The sequence below is a fragment of the Schistocerca serialis genome, chromosome 2, assembly GCF_023864345.2.
Source record: "Schistocerca serialis cubense isolate TAMUIC-IGC-003099 chromosome 2, iqSchSeri2.2, whole genome shotgun sequence".
In the NCBI taxonomy this organism is placed as follows: Eukaryota; Metazoa; Arthropoda; class Insecta; order Orthoptera; family Acrididae; genus Schistocerca; species Schistocerca serialis.
In genome coordinates, this window is record NC_064639.1 from 1108384005 (window position 1) to 1108400636 (window position 16632).

A 16632-nucleotide genomic window follows, 5' to 3' on the forward strand; every position below is an offset into this window, starting at 1 on the left:
TAGCACAAAAACAAAAGTAAATTTATTAACAACGTGGAAATAATGTCCCAGGTGTGTAATCTTGTGATGACAAAAATTTTGAAATTGTGGTACGTAGAATAGTTTGACACCGGCATACACACATTCTCATACTTAGAGATCTTCATGTTAATATGTTATGCATGAATGTTGGGAATGAAAAGGTTTTATGGGCCTGCATCATCACCTGTGAAACTAATGGTTAAGTTGAAGTTGTTTGTATTGAACCATTAATCAACTCAATAGTTCAACAGATCATGTTAGAACAAATTATGGTCTCAACAGATGACAAAGTGTCATTTCTCAGATCATTTGGGACAAATCCGTGTACCAAAATGAAATACTGAAACCAACCAACATTTAAAATGCAATGTAAGTTATAAAATTAATAGTGTTATGGATATTATGAGGCATACAGCTAGAGAGCAGTCATGGTATGGTAGTGTCAGAAGTAGTACAGAATAAGATAGTGGTGATTATCAAGTAACTATTATCTGTAAGCCGAGTGAAGAGTTCAACCATTTAACTTTTGTGTTATGAGTTAAACTCCTTGGGAAACACCATGTTTAATAATAATGGGGGATACATGCAACAACCTCAAATACACAGATGAAGACATCAAAGCATATCTCTAAGAACATTCCTCAGACTAATATGAATATTGCCATGTACTTTGAAGTTTGTTGTTGTCTATAGAAGACTCACTAAGCAGAGGGACAGAGTATTTGTTCATGTCAATTGTGGCACACGTTGATGTTTAAAACAGTGTCCCATATTCTTCCAGGGCAAAAATTAGAGAAAATACCAGATAAACAAAAGCTCAGAAACAAATACTTGTCGCAATATGGGCCATTCTGCCCTATGATAGTGCTCTGTCAGTTGACATCACAGGATGTATTCACAGAGTTAGCATGTATTCTTACACATGCCACAATAGTTCTTCTTAAAGAACTACAAACTTTGGCAGACACATCTGGCTGGCCTAGAATTTGATCACATGCATGGGGCATACGTTTCTGTAAAACAGGCATATTGTCAGCGGATATGACATATTCCACTGAAGGCCAGAAACAGAAATATAGGTACAAGGAATGAAACTGTGAAGAAACTTTGATAATGGAAGATATACTATAGCTGAGTGATAAAAGAGGGAAGTGAAATGAATACCTCAATACAAGTCACTAAGAAATGAAATCAGTAGGATGTGTAGTGAAGCTTAAGCAAAATGGGTGCAGGAAAAAGTGACAAAATTGAAAAGGAAATAGAATAGATTCAGTATAAAAAAAATTTAAAATTGATTTGGTAAATTAAAAAGAGTCATCAGCATTGCATGTGCAGTAGGAATTCCACTGCCAAATGCAGAGGAGAGAGTGGATAGCTGGAAAGAGCACACTGGGGATCCCTATGATGGAGGAAGAGCAGTCTGCTGATGTGATTAAAAAACAAAAAGGTATCAATTTAGAAGACATGGAGGATCCAGCATTAGACTTTGACAGAGCTTCGGAACAGTTGCGATCAAACAAAGCCGAAGGAACAGATAACATTTTGTTTTGGACTTTCTAAAATCATTAGGGAAAGTGGCAAGTAAATATCAAAATTAGTGTGTAGAGTTTATGAAACTGGAAACGAATCATTAGACTATCGGAAAAATATCAACCATACAATCCCGAAGGTGGTAATGGCAGATAAGTGTGAGAACTATCACACAGTTACCTTAATAGCTCACATATCCAAGTTGCTGACAAGAAATTTTTTTTTTTTTTTTTTTTTTTGGCCAGTTATGGACCGCATACAACTTAAGACTTATGGTATTTCTTTTTTTGGAATAAGGCTGGGCATCTCAGACATATTCTGAGTCGTGGTCACCTTTGTGCTCATACGGCAAAGACTACCAAATCCACCGGTTAGTCCCTCAGCCGTTAGGAGTAAAACCCAATGGGACTCGGGGCAAATAAGGCTAGCAACCTGCTTCCCTGGTACTTTAAATATGATGCTGACAACAATCAGAGCAAAATGCCTCGGACCTTTGGAGGTGACGGAGTCCCACCTCTAACTGACAAACCAGGGACTCCTAAGATACAACTTGGCAAACAAATGGTAATGAGATGGGGAGCTATTAATATCAATGGGGGCTACTCTGGGAAGAAGGTAGAGATGGCAGAGGCTGCAAGTAAGATGAGGCTGGATGTTTTAGCTGTTAGTGACATTCGGGTAAGGGGTGAGAAAGAAGAGGTAGTGGGAGAATACAAGGTCTACCTGTCAGGAGTCAAAGCAGGAATAGCACAATGGGGTGTAGGGCTTTACATCAGGAAAGAAATGGAACCCAGTGTAGTTGCAATAAGGTATGTAAACGAACGACTGATGTGGATAGATTTGACAGTGTCTAGCAAGAAAATTAGGATTGTGTCAGTATATTCGCATTGTGAAGGGACAGATCAAGATAAGATGGATAGTTTTTATGAGGCACTCAGTGATGTAGTTGTTAGAGTAAAGGACAAGGACAGTGTTCTGCTCATGGGTGATTTTAACGCCAGGATTGGAAATCGAACAGAAGGGTATGAAAAGGTTATGGGTAAATTTGGAGAGGATATGGAGGCCAACAGGAACGGGAAACAACTCTTGGATTTCTGTGCCAGTATGGGCTTAGTAATCACAAACTCCTTTTTTAAACATAAGAACATTCACCGGTATACTTGGGAAGGCAGGGGAACCAGATCTGTCATTGACTATATAATAACAGATCAGGAATTCAGGAAGGCTGTGAGGGACACACGTGTATTCAGGGGATTCTTTGATGACACTGATCATTATTTAATCTGCAGTGAAATTGGGATTGTGAGGCCGAAAGTGCAGGAGGTCAGGTCCATATGTAGGAGGATAAGAGTGGAGAAACTTCAGGATAAGGAAATCAGGCACAAGTACATAACAGCGATCTCAGAAAGGTACCAGTTAGTTGAGTGTAGTCAATTACAGTCATTGGAAAAGGAATGGACAAGGTACAGGGACACAGTACTAGAAGTGGCTAAAGAATGTCTTGGAACAGTAGTGTGTAAAAGTAGGATGAAGCAAACAGCTTGGTGGAATGATACAGTCAAGGCAGCCTGTAAAAGGAAAAAGAAGGCGTATCAAAAATGGCTACATACCAGAACCCAGGTAGACAGAGAAAGTTATGTTGAAGAAAGAAACAAAGCCAAACAGATAATTGCAGCATCCAAGAAGAAATCATGGGAAGACTTTGGAAACAGGTTGGAGACTATGGGTCAAGCTGCTGGAAAACCATTCTGGAGTGTAATTAGCAGTCTTCGAAAGGGAGGTAAGAAGGAAATGACAAGTATTTTGGACAGGTCAGGAAAACTGCTGGTGAATCCTGTGGATGCCTTGGGCAGATGGAGGGAATATTTTGAAGAGTTGCTCAATGTAGGTGAAAATGCGATCAGTAATGTTTCAGATTTCGAGGTAGAATGGGATAGGAATGATGATGGAAATAGGATCACATTTGAGGAAGTGGAAAAAATGGTTAATAGATTGCAGTGCAATAAAGCGGCTGGGGTGGATGAAATTAAGTCGGAACTCATCAAATACAGTGGAATGTCAGGTCTTAAATGGCTACACAGGATAATTGAAATGGCCTGGGAGTCGGGACAGATTCCATCAGACTGGACAAAAGCAGTAATCACACCAATCTTTAAACATGGAAACAGAAAAGATTGTAACAACTACAGAGGTATCTCTTTAATCAGCGTTGTGGGTAAAATCTTCTCAGGTATTGTTGAAAGGAAAGTGCGAGTATTAGTTGAGGACCGATTGGATGAAAATCAGTGTGGGTTTAGGCCTCTTAGAGGCTGTCAGGACCAGATCTTTAGCTTACGGCAAATAATGGAGAAGTGTTATGAGTGGAACAGGGAATTGTATCTATGCTTTATAGATCTAGAAAAGGCATATGACCGGGTTCCTAGAAGGAAGTTATTGTCTGTTCTACAATATTATGGAATAGGAGGCAAACTTTTGCAAGCAATTAAAGGTCTTTACATGGATAGTCAGGCAGCAGTTAGAGTTGACGGTAAATTGAGTTCATGGTTCAGAGTAGTTTCAGGGGTAAGACAAGGCTGCAACCTGTCTCCACTGTTGTTCATATTATTTATGGATCATATGTTGAAAACAATAGACTGGCTGGGTGAGATTAAGATATGTGAACACAAAATAAGCAGTCTTGCATATGCAGATGACTTAGTTGTGATGGCAGATTCGATTGAAAGTTTGCAAAGTAATATTTCAGAGCTAGATCAGAAATGTAAGGACTATGGTATGAAGATTAGCATCTTCAAAACGAAAGTAATGTCAGTGGGAAAGAAATATAAACGGATTGAGTGCCAAATAGGAGGAACAAAGTTAGAACAGGTGGACGGTTTCAAGTACTTAGGATGCATATTCTCACAGGATGGCAACTTAGTGAAGGAAGTGGAAGCGAGGTGTAGCAAAGCTAATGCAGTGAGCGCTCAGCTACGATCTACTCTCTTCTGCAAGAAGGAAGTCAGTACCAAGACTAAGTTATCTGTGCACCGTTCAATCTTTCGACCAACTTTGTTGTATGGGAGCGAAAGCTGGGTGGATTCAGGTTACCTTATCAACAAGGTTGAAGTTACGGATATGAAAGTAGCTAGGATGATTGCAGGTACTAGTAGATGGGAACAATGGCAGGAGGGTGTCCACAATGAGGAAATCAAAGAAAAACTGGGAATGAACTCTATAGATGTAGCAGTCAGGGCGAACAGGCTTAGATGGTGGGGTCATGTTACACGCATGGGAGAAGCAAGGTTACCCAAGAGACTCATGGATTCAGCAGTAGAGGGTAAGAGGAGTCGGGGCAGACCGAGGAGAAGGTACCTGGATTCGGTTAAGAATGATTTTGAAGTAATAGGTTTAACATCAGAAGAGGCACCAATGTTAGCACTGAATAGGGGATCATGGAGGAACTGTATAAGGGGGCTATGCTCCAGACTGAACGCTGAAAGGCATAATCAGTCTTAAATGATGATGATGATGATGATGATATTTTCTTTACACACTATTTACATTTTCAAAGGGGGAGTACTGTCCCCGGGTAAGGCTAGCAGTACCGTTTCTCTTTTACTAGATGCCTCTAGCTGGCTGTCTCCATTCCCTGGTGCCCTCTCTCGACGTTATTTTATATTAATACTACTGCTTAGCATCACCTTTTTGCCACTAGATGGCTTGCGCTGGCTGCCTCCAGCTATCGTATTGTAGCGTCACACATCCCTCTCCATTTCATCACAAGGTATTAAATTACCACGGGGTGAATTGGCTAGGTCATGTGACACTCAGCATTTACTTTTTTCTACGCGTAACCATTGTCATAAATATCTTATAGACAACTAAATAATCTGATTTCCTTATTCTCTAAATTACACTCTTTGAAACATTTCTATACTTTATCAACAGGTAGACAAACACTCTTTTACAATTCTGTTACATTATTGTCGCTGCCCCTAACACACAATAACATTAACACTTTTTTATATGATAAATGTTTACCATGTCTCTGTAGTCATTTAAGATTCACCACAGCTTTTATACTTACTTTTCAGTCTTTTCTGTTACTTATATTGTCTATGCATCTTTTTATTCACCTCTCTCATTTAATCCTCAACCTACCACATCAGTATTCATTCCTTTTGTGAAACCCTTAATATTATTCAAATTATTTTCCACATCCCTGGTCTTTATTTATGACAGCTCTTGGTATCTCTTTTTCTATACAATTTCAGCTCAACAATATTTCGAGTGCCATATTTCCTTTTCAATTCTGGGAAGATCAAGTAAAATACATTGGTATACAGAATGTCAGCTACCTCAAATGGACCTTTATATATATGAAAGAATTTTGAATTTCCCGAATTTATTTCTTTTGATTTAATGTGGGTTTTCACCAATACTAAATCCCCTATTTCAATTTTTGTAAATTTCCGTCTTTTTTTCATGTTGTTTCCTCCGTGCGGTACTTTTCTTTTCTGTTCTCTCACTAAGCATTTCTTTCCCATTATGTCTACTTCTTTTCTGGGCGGATAGTCCATACACTCCTCAACCAAGTTCTTTTCCCTAATTCCCCTTAAAATTTCATTAGGTGTAAAACCTGTACTCTCATGTCCCACATTGTTCATAACATTTATGTCCTGCACATACCTTCCCCAATTGCAATGTTTATCATAGGCATATGTACGAGGTAGTCTCCCTATTTCACGCATACTTCGTTCCACTGGATTACCTGAAGCATGGTATGCTGTTAAGTATCTCCGACTCCTTGTAACTCCATACTATTTTTCCACTTTTTTTATATAAATTGGGGCCCATTGTCTGTTAATATACTCTTAGGCTTCCCAACTTTCAAAAAAGAGTCTTTGATCATTTTGTCACAAACCAATTTTGCCGTTGCTGTTCTCATTGGGTATAATTTTATAAATTTGGAGAAAATATCTAAGGTGACAAATATGTAACCCCTGTGGTTCTGGGTAATCGACCACAAAAAACTAAAGCCACTATTTCTAATACATCGTTAGGCAAAACTGACTGCATAGGACCTCTGCTCTTCTGATTGGACACTAGCTTTTTGGCACAGTTCACGTCTTTATCATATCTTGAATTTGTCTTGCCATATTATTAAAATACACAGATTCATTCAATCTCTCTAAACACTTCTTTGGTCCAAAATGTCCATAATTTAAATGTACTTCGTCAATTAGAGTTATTACGTACTTCTCTGGCCAACACACTCCCCATACATCAGACATTTCTTCCCTTCTCCTATATAATACTCCTTTATATACAGGGTGTCCCAGCTATCTTGTCCACCCAAAATATCTCTGGAACAATAACAGCTATTGGAAAACGACTTTCACCGGTATCAATGTAGGGCTAGGGCCCATGAATGTACATATTTGGAAACATTCTAAAATGAAAGCATATGTGTTTTTAACACAAATTTATGTTTTTTTAAATGGACCTCTTACATTTTTTCTTCAGCAATTCATAGCATGACAAAGCACATACATAATGGCGTTGATTGCATCGCAATATTCCCATTACATCCTGAGATATTAAGACGCAAAGTTGACGCTTGAAACACCCGACATGCGCTGCTAGCACACGTCCTGAGGCTCAGGCGTGAACCCCATGCTGCCCGTAATCGCGATGTGATTGACATGCGTAATCACACTTCCATACTTATCAAGAGGTCCGAAACGAATAATACGGTCTGCTGCCATCCTGCATTAACGTCGTACATTCCAGCAGGTATTTATCCCATAGGCTAGGGGTGATGCAGTTCTGTAACATATCTGTGTACCGCAACGTTAGTCACAAAGTTAACTTCACTTATCCTTAATCCGTTACTAAAAAGGTAATGTCGTTCAACGTTAAAACTTTACTTTACTGTAGATCTAGTGCAAGTGACAGTTAATCATTCACTCGTAATAGTAAAATTCATGTTGATGGTTTTAGTGAAACGAGCAAGTGGACTAAAAGTTTTACCGTTGTTTAGGTAAAAATGTTTTGATTTGGGAAGTTCAGGTAGGACATAGAAGATGAATGTAAACATGTATAACCAATTAGCTTTATCATCACATAATTATCAATGTTATGTTTATCTAATGCGTTAAATGACAAATTGTTGCAAACAAATGTTTCTTAACATCACTGGGTAAAATGGCCCTTTGTAGAAACTTCCACTGTGATACCAGCACTACATACTAAACATAGCGTTCACATCTCATGCTCAAAGTGATGCCCATTGGCTTGCATACATAGGGTCACTCTGCGTATGAAGGATGCCCTACTTCGTGCTACTGTTTCCTCTTTGATGGCTGTACAAGCATCAATAATGCGTTGCTTCATGTCCTCTGGTGTTATTGGTTCATGTTGGTAAACAGCATCCTTCACTGTTCCCCAAAGAAAATAGTCCAGCAGTGTAAGGTCCGGAGATCGGGCAGGCCACCTAACTGGGCCACCTTATCCAATCCACCTACAAGGGAACTTACGGTTCAGAAGTCGTCGTGCTCGTAAGGCGTTATGTGCAGGGCATCCGTCATGCTGATACCACATGACCATTCTCCGGTTTAGAGGTACGGTGTCCAAGAGAACAGGAAGATTGTGTCGTATAAATCAGGAGTATTGTCTGCCATTTTGGATGCCATTTATAAAGAAAGGTCAGATAATGGTATCTCCAATAATCCCATACCAAACATTAACTTTCCACGGACGTTGATGCTCTACCTGACGGAGCCATTTTGGATTGTCTGCAGACCAATAATGCATATTCCTCATATTGACAATTCCTTTGTTGGAGAATGATGCCTCATCGGTAAAGAAAACATCTGCAAAAAAATTTAGATTAGGCAGAAGTTTTTGCTGAGCCCACCGACAAAATGTTACCCTATTGTGGAAGTCATTTCCATGAAGATCCTGGTGTAAATGAACATGGTAAGGATGAAATTTATGACGTTTAAGAATACGCTGTGCACTTGATTTTGACACACCAACTTCACATTCAATTTGATGTGTGCTGATTTGAGGATTCACAGCTATGGTAGCAAGCACAGCAACTTCAGCACGTTCATCTGTGCGTGTTCTAGGACGATTCGAAGTCTTGGATTTAAGCTTCTCGTTTCATGAAGACGAGATGTGAGACGACCAAACATCCGGCGCGAAGGCGATGGCTTGTCAGGGAATCGTCTTCTGTACAGCTGTTCTGCCTGAACAGCATTTCATCCACCTACAACAGGGTACAGTACAGGTACGTAGAGTAGAGTAGAAAACAGACATATTAACTTAATAATCATAATGTTCGCTAACAGTACTATCAACAAACAAGCAATCTCATAACGTATTTCCCATCAACGTACATTCTCCATAGATCAGCAGCATTTCTACCACATCTTCATGTGTGTACATTATACTGTACAGTATAAGTTCCACAACACAACGTTTATTCACAATGTGTACTACCTCCATGCCGTCACTAGATTACTCTGATGCACGACTACACTGGCAAGTGGTGTACTGCACGCCAAAGCAACAACAAATGGAATGCTCGGAGGGTGGAGGAGTACACGAGTTTGCATGGGTCGCAAATCATAAACAAGGTGAAGTGGTAACTGTGGCAGTAGTGGGAACTACATTGGACACTTGACTAGGTAGAGCCAAGCCCTGCGCGACAGGCACAATGGGTCATATAACGCTTTAGATAAACCTTATTTTGGGTGTGCAGCATAAATAAGACAACCTGCCGGGTGTACACCGATCGGTACTGGTTCATATTGTGTACGTAGATACGTAAAACGTGCAAGAGGGAAACCCTTATGTGCTTATGAGGGTTGATGGCAGCAGACCGTATTATTCGTTTCGGACCTCTTGATAAGAATGGAGGTGTGATTACACATGTCAATCACGTCGCGATTACGGGCAGCATGGGGTTCACGCCTGAGCCTCAGGACGTGCGCTAGCAGCGCATGTCGGGTGTTTCAAGCGTCAACTTCACGTCTCAATATCTCGGGATGTAATGGGAATATTGCGATGCAATCAACGCCATTGTGTATGTACTTTGTCATGCTATAGATAGCTGAAGAAAAAATATAAGAGGTCCATTTAAAAAAACATAAGTTTGTGTTAAAAAACACATATGCTTTCGTTTTAGAATGTTTCCAAATATGTACATTCATGGGCCCCAGCCCTACATTGATACCAGTGAAAGTCGTTTTCCAATAGTTGTTATTGTTCCAGAGATATTTTGGGTGGACAAGATATCTGGGATACCCTGTATACAGTAATACTTTGTCAGTTTTCTGTTATTCTTCTGTCTAAATTCGTGCTTTACCATTGCCCAAAGCTGATCATCATTCTGTTCTCTCCTCATGTTTTTATATATATTCTTAACTTCCTTTTGATATCTTACCCCTTTAATACGGTAGATTCTTTTACAACCCTCTACTTCTGTATCGTTATCTGTGGCTGTCATACCAATAGGCAAACTTGATAATGCATCTGCCACTACGTTCTGTTCTCCTTTTATGTACTTAATTTCAAGATCAAACAATGGAAAATACAGGTTGGAATGTAACAATACCAGAGAAGGAAAGTTGTCACTTACCATATAGCAGAGATGCTGAGTCGCGATAGGCACAATAAAAAGATTCACACAATCATAGCTTTCGGCCATTAAGGCCTTTGTCAGCAGTAGACGCACATACACACATGCATACACACACTCACGCAAACGCAACTTGCACACACGTCTGCAGTCTCAAAGAGCTGGAACTACACATGATCATGTGAATCTTTTTATTGTGCCTATCACGACTCAGCATCTCCGCTATATGGTGAGTAGCAATTTATCTTCTCTGGTATTGTTAATTTCAAAGTAAAATTGTTATAAATACAGGATAAACCTAGTCAATCGACTATGTGACAATTTGCATTTCGTCAAAAATTCAATGCCTGATGATCACTGTAAATTATCACCTTATGTCCCCATGTTGTTGTTGTTGTGGTCTTCAGTCCTGAGGCTGGTTTGATGCAGCTCTCCATGCTACCCCATCCTGTGCGAGCTTCTTCATCTCCCAGTACTTACTGCAACCTACATCCTTCTGAATCTGCTTAGTGTATTCATCTCTTGGTCTCCCTCTACGATTTTTACCCTCCACGCTGCCCTCCAATGCTAAATTTGTGATCCCTTGATGCCTCAGAACATGTCCTACCAACCGGTCCCTTCTTCTTGTCAAGTTGTGCCACAAACTCCTCTTCTCCCCAATTCTATTCAATACCTCCACATTAGTTACGTGATCTACCCATCTAACCTTCAGCATTCTTCTGTAGCACCACATTTCAAAAGCTTCTATTCTCTACTTGTCCAAACTATTTATCGTCCATATTTCACATCCATACATGGCTACACTCCAAACAAATACTTTCAGAAATGACTTCCTGACACTTAAATCTATACTCGATGTTAACAAATTTCTCTTCTTCAGAAACACTTTCCTTGCCATTGCCAGTCTCCATTTTATATCTTCTCTACTTTGACCATCATCAGTTATTTTGCTCCCCAAATAGCAAAACTCCTTTACTACTTTAAGTGTCTCATTTCCTAATCTAATTCCCTCAGCATCACCCGACTTCATTCAACTACATTCCATTATCCACGTTTTGCTTTTGTTGATGTTCATCTTATATCCTCCTTTCAAGACCCTGTCCATTCTGTTCAACTGCTCTTCCAAGTCCTTTGCTGTCTCTGACAGAAATACAATGTCATCGACGAACCTCAAAGTTTTTATTTCTTCTCCATGGATTTTAATACCTACTCCAAATTTTTCTTTTGTTTCCTTCACTGCTTGCTCAATATACAGATTGAATAACATCAGGGAGAGGCTACAACCCTGTCTCACTCCCTTCCCAACGACTGCGTCCCTTTCGTGCCCCTCGACTCTTATAACTGCCATCTGGTTTCAGTACAAATTGTAAATAGGCTTTCGCTCCCTGTATTTTACCCCTGCCACCTTCAGAATTTGAAAGAGAGTATTCCAGTCAACATTGTAAAAACTTTCTGTAAGTCTACAAATGCTAGGAACGTAGGTTTGCCTTTCCTTAATCTTTCTCTGAAGATAAGTCATGGGGTCAGCATTGCCTCACGTGTTCCAATATTTCTACGGAATCTAAACTGTGTCCCCCGAGGTCGGCTTCTACCAGTTTTTCCATTCGTCTGTAAAGAATTCGCATTAGTATTTTGCAGCTGTGACTTATTAAACTGATTGTTCGGTAATTTTCACATCTGTCAACACCTGCTTTCTTTGGGATTGGAATTATTATATTCTTCTTGAAGTCTGAGGGTATTTCGCCTGTCTCATACACCTTGCTCACCAGATGGTTGAGTTTTGTCAGGACTGGCTCTCCCAAGGCTATCAGTAGTTCTAATGGAATGTTGTCTACTCCCAGGGCCTTGTTTCGACTTAGGTCTTTCAGTGCTCTGTCAAACTCTTCACGCAGTATCGTATCTTCCATTTCATCTTCATCTACAGTCTTTTCCATTTCCATAATATTGTCCTCAAGCACATCCCCCCTGTATAGACCCTCTATATACTCCTTCCACCTTCTTTGCTTAGAACTGGGTTTCCATCTGAGCTCTTGATATTCATACAAGTGGTCTCTTTTCTCCAAAGGTCTCTTTAATTTTCCTGTAGGCAGTATCTATCTTACCCCTAGTGAGATACGGCTCTACATCCTTACATTTGTCCTCTATCCGTCCCTGCATAGCCATTTTGCACTTCCTGTGGATCTCATTTTTCAGATGTTTGTATTCCTTTTTGCCTGCTTCATTTACTGCATTTTTAAGTTTTCTCCTTTCATCAATTAAATTCAATAGTTCTTCTGTTACCCAAGGATTTCTACTAGCCCTCGTCTTTTTACCTACTTGATCCTCTGCTGCCTTCACTATTTCATCCCTCAAAGCTACCCATTCTTTTTCTATTGTATTTCTTTCCCCCATTCCTATCAATCGTTCCCTAATGCTCTCCCTGAAACTCTGTACAACCCCTGGTTCTGTCAGTTATCCGGGTCCCATCTCCTTAAATTCCCACCTTTTTGCAGTTTCTTCAGTTTTCATCTACAGTTCATTACCAATAGATTGTGGTCAGAGTCCACATCTGCCCCTGGAAACAGTCTTACAATTTAAAACCTGGTTCCTAAATCTCTGTCTTACCATTATATAATCTATCTGATACCTTCTGGTATCTCCAGGATTCTTCCATGTATACAACCTTCTCTTATGATTCTTGAACCAAGTGTTAGCTATGATTAAGTTGTGCTCTGTGCACAATTCTACCAGATGGCTTCCTCTTTCATTTCTTACCCCTAATCCATATTCACCTACTATGTTTCCTTCTCTCCCTTTTCCTAATCTCAAATTCCAGTCACCCATGACTATTAAATTTTCGTCTCCCTTCACTACCTGAATAATTTCTTTTATCTCATCACACATTTCATCAATTTCTTCATCATCTGCAGAGCTAGTTGGCATATAAACTTATACTACTGTAGTAGGTGTGGGCTTAGTGTCTTATCTTGGCCACAATAATGCGTTCACTATGCTGTTTGTAGTAGCTTACCCGCACTCCTATTTTTTTTATGTCCCCATAGAAAATAATAAAACTTCTTAAGAGCCCATAAGTTTCACTAGCAAACACAATGGATTTCCTTTCTTCCTTTCCATTACTATTTCCTACTTGAAACAAATGGGCACCTAACCCATATGCACTGCTCTCTGTCTCTAAACAAAAAGGCAATTTCAAATCTGGGTGACTCAATACGTTATCTTCACTCAATTTAGCTTTCAAAACTTCAAACGCCTCTTGACACTCTTTCGTCCAAATAAATATCTTACCCATTTTCAACAACTCATTTAGTGCTGGATTATTAAAAGCCTGATCTGCTACAAATTTTCTATAAAATCCACACAATCCCAAAAACGACTTCACATGCTTCCTACACTTGGGAACTGTGAATTCTTTTATTGCTTGCATTTTTGCTGGGTCTTTCCTAATTCCTTGACTACTAATGAGGTATACCACAAACATGCTTTCTTCTTTACAAAATCTGACTTCTTGAACCTCAGTGTCATTCCTCCTTTCTGTATTGCCTGACAATCTTCATTTAAAATTTCACAATGTTTCGTCCAACTCTCCGTCGCAATTAAAATGTCGTCTACATATACAGTTCCTTTCTTACTGAATTCTTTCCCCAAGACTTTATCCAGTGCTCTTATAAAAATTGACACTGATATGTTGAGTCCAAATGGTACCACACAATATTGGTAACATTTACCCCCAAATAAAAATGCTGTATATTTTCTATGTTCAGCAGCTAATGGCACCTGCCAATACCCAGCTGTTAAATCGAGACTACCCAAATACTGTATCCTGTTAAAATTTTGTATTATCTTATCTAAACAATCTGGCTTATCGAATTCTCTTTCAACTACAGTATTCAATTTTCGCGCATCGAGTACTACTCGAATACCTCCATCTTTTTTCTCCATACACATAATTGGGTTATTATAGTTACTATCACTTCTTTAAATGACTCCTAACTTCTCCATTCTCTCTAGTTCCTCAGCGACTGCTGCTCTCTTAGCTAGCAGTATCTTGAACAATTTCTTATAAAATGGTTCATGTGTTTTCACAGGCAACCTACATTCAAAATGTTCTATTCTTTCGGTTCTTTTGAAAAAGTTCTCTCATTATTGACTAATATCAGGTATAATTCTTCTTTCTTTTCTTCATTAATAGTCTGAATACTTTCTACTTTCTCCCTCATCTGTTCTCGCTTATTTATTATCTCTCGATCGTCCTCTAACCAAAATTTCTCTGCATTTACTTCATCATAATAGGTTCCATACGGTAACTCTACTATTTGTAGAGAGTGTAACTGGTCACTTTCACTTACCACTTGTCCTATGAATTTAACTCTTTTTCTCTTCCTTTGCATTTTTAACTATCACACTGGATCACAATCTATAATTATATGGTTGTCATTCATCCAATCGGCTCCCAAAATTGTGTTGACACCGCTTAGTGTCACCTTTTTGCCACTAGATGGCTTGCGCTGGCTGCCTCCAGCTATCGTATTATAGCATCACAACTTGATAATAGAATTAAGCTTAAGAAAAATTAATTTATCTTCATTCAAATTGTCAATCCATAAAAAGCATTGAACAATATAAAATGATGCAAAATGTTCGAAATTTTCAGAAAAATTGGTGAAAACTATGGGGAAACAGGGATAATATACAATCTGTATGATAATCAAGATGGAACAGAAGACAAAGAAAGAAGTACTCGGGGTTAAAAAACAGTGTAAGACAGGGATGCTATCTTTCTGCCCTACTGTGCAACCTAGACATAAAGAAGCAATGCGGAAATAAGAGAAAGATGTGAGATTAACATTCAGGGTGACAAGATACAGATAAAGCTTCATTGATAACATTGCTACCCTCTGGACTTATGAATAGAGTGAATAGTCTACTAAGCATAGCATATGAACTAAGAGTAAACTACATAAGGACTTAAGTATTGAGGAGTAGTACAAATCTGATTGAGAGAAACTTGATGTCAGAATAGGTGACTACATCACAGACAATGTGACGGTATTCTGTTACCTTGCAAGCAAAATAACACATGATGGACAAAGGAAGGAGGTCAAAAGAAGCAAAATGGCAAAGCAAAAGAGAACACTAAGTCTACTATTATCGTAAACATTAATATGAGATGGGAACTGCTGAGGATATGCACGCAGATCACAACACTGTATGTCACACACTGTGGGAAAACTGAAAATGAAGAGAAGTAAAGGATTTGTGATGGAGAGTTGCAGAATGTTTCTGAAAATTGAGTGCACGGAAAAAAATAAAGAAATACGGAGGTTCTCTGTGGACTGTGAGAAAAGGAGTAAGTAGAACAAATTAACTAAAAGAAGCAAGGACAAGATGACAGGAAACGTGAATATATCAGTGAATAATATCCACAGTACTACTGGCAAAGACAGATTCAAATACATCTTTAAAAAACAAAAAAATTGAGGATGTCGTGTGTAAATGTTGCTCTGCAGGAGGGAAGAGAGGGGAAATGACTCAAGACAATTGATCAGGTATTCACTGAAGGTTGAAGGGAAGTGTATGACAAAGAGTGAAATGGATGACTGCTCTCAGAATCAATGCTTCACTTTTTCAGAACTCTACCACCCCTTTTCCCAGATCTCTCAAGCACTGTTGAGGCTTGATTTTCACAAACTGTGCACCAGTTGAGTGCCAAAGCAACTGCCATAAGAACACAAATCTGTGACATTCTTCCAGAAGCATAAGACAGGGTGATCAGTTTTTCAGTTATATTGTCACTGAGGTTGAAACATGGATGTTGCAGACCACGCCAGAAACAAAACTACAATCCATACATTGTTGGCATAATGAGTCACTTATGAACACCAAAGTCAAGCAAATAATATCTGTCAAACAAATCACGTGAACTGCCTTCTGTGTTGGTGCATTGGTATGATAAATGCCTTATCAATGTTCTTGCCAGTGCTGAGGCATAAAAGGGAAGACTATTTTACTTTATCATTTGCTGGCCTAACTAAGAAAAGATCATTCCACTCTTGTAATAGCATTCTCTGGCATTATATCCACACTATTGCCAGATGGAATGACACTGTCACTTAAATTCACACAAATAGACTTTCCCTACTGCAGTATCTCCTAAAATTCGGAATAAGCAAATGTCTAGTGCGAGGTGTGCCATGACCAACAAGTGTTAGTTTCTATGCTCCCAGTCTGACTCTTCAAGATATTATTTATAACATGAGATCCATGCACCCATCCAGTACATCCTACTGCTGTCCTGACACAGGTTTATTCTACCTTAATGGAGGCAGAACAATCTGAATAAACAGCTATGCCATACATCAGTTTCGCTGCTACTTCCACAAATTCTTTTGTGGGGTTATAGCAAATAAATGGATGCTGCCAAACTGTATTGGAGCCACTTAGTAGCAGAGCATGCT

The 16632-nt window shown here is 39.2% G+C and overlaps 1 protein-coding gene across 5 annotated transcripts in view; it reads right to left on the minus strand.

The window, feature by feature from the left end:
- LOC126458565 (coiled-coil domain-containing protein 39) overlaps positions 1-16632 on the minus strand; it is a 502134-nt gene that overhangs the window by 181303 nt on the left and 304199 nt on the right. The gene's annotated exons all lie outside the window — the stretch shown is intronic.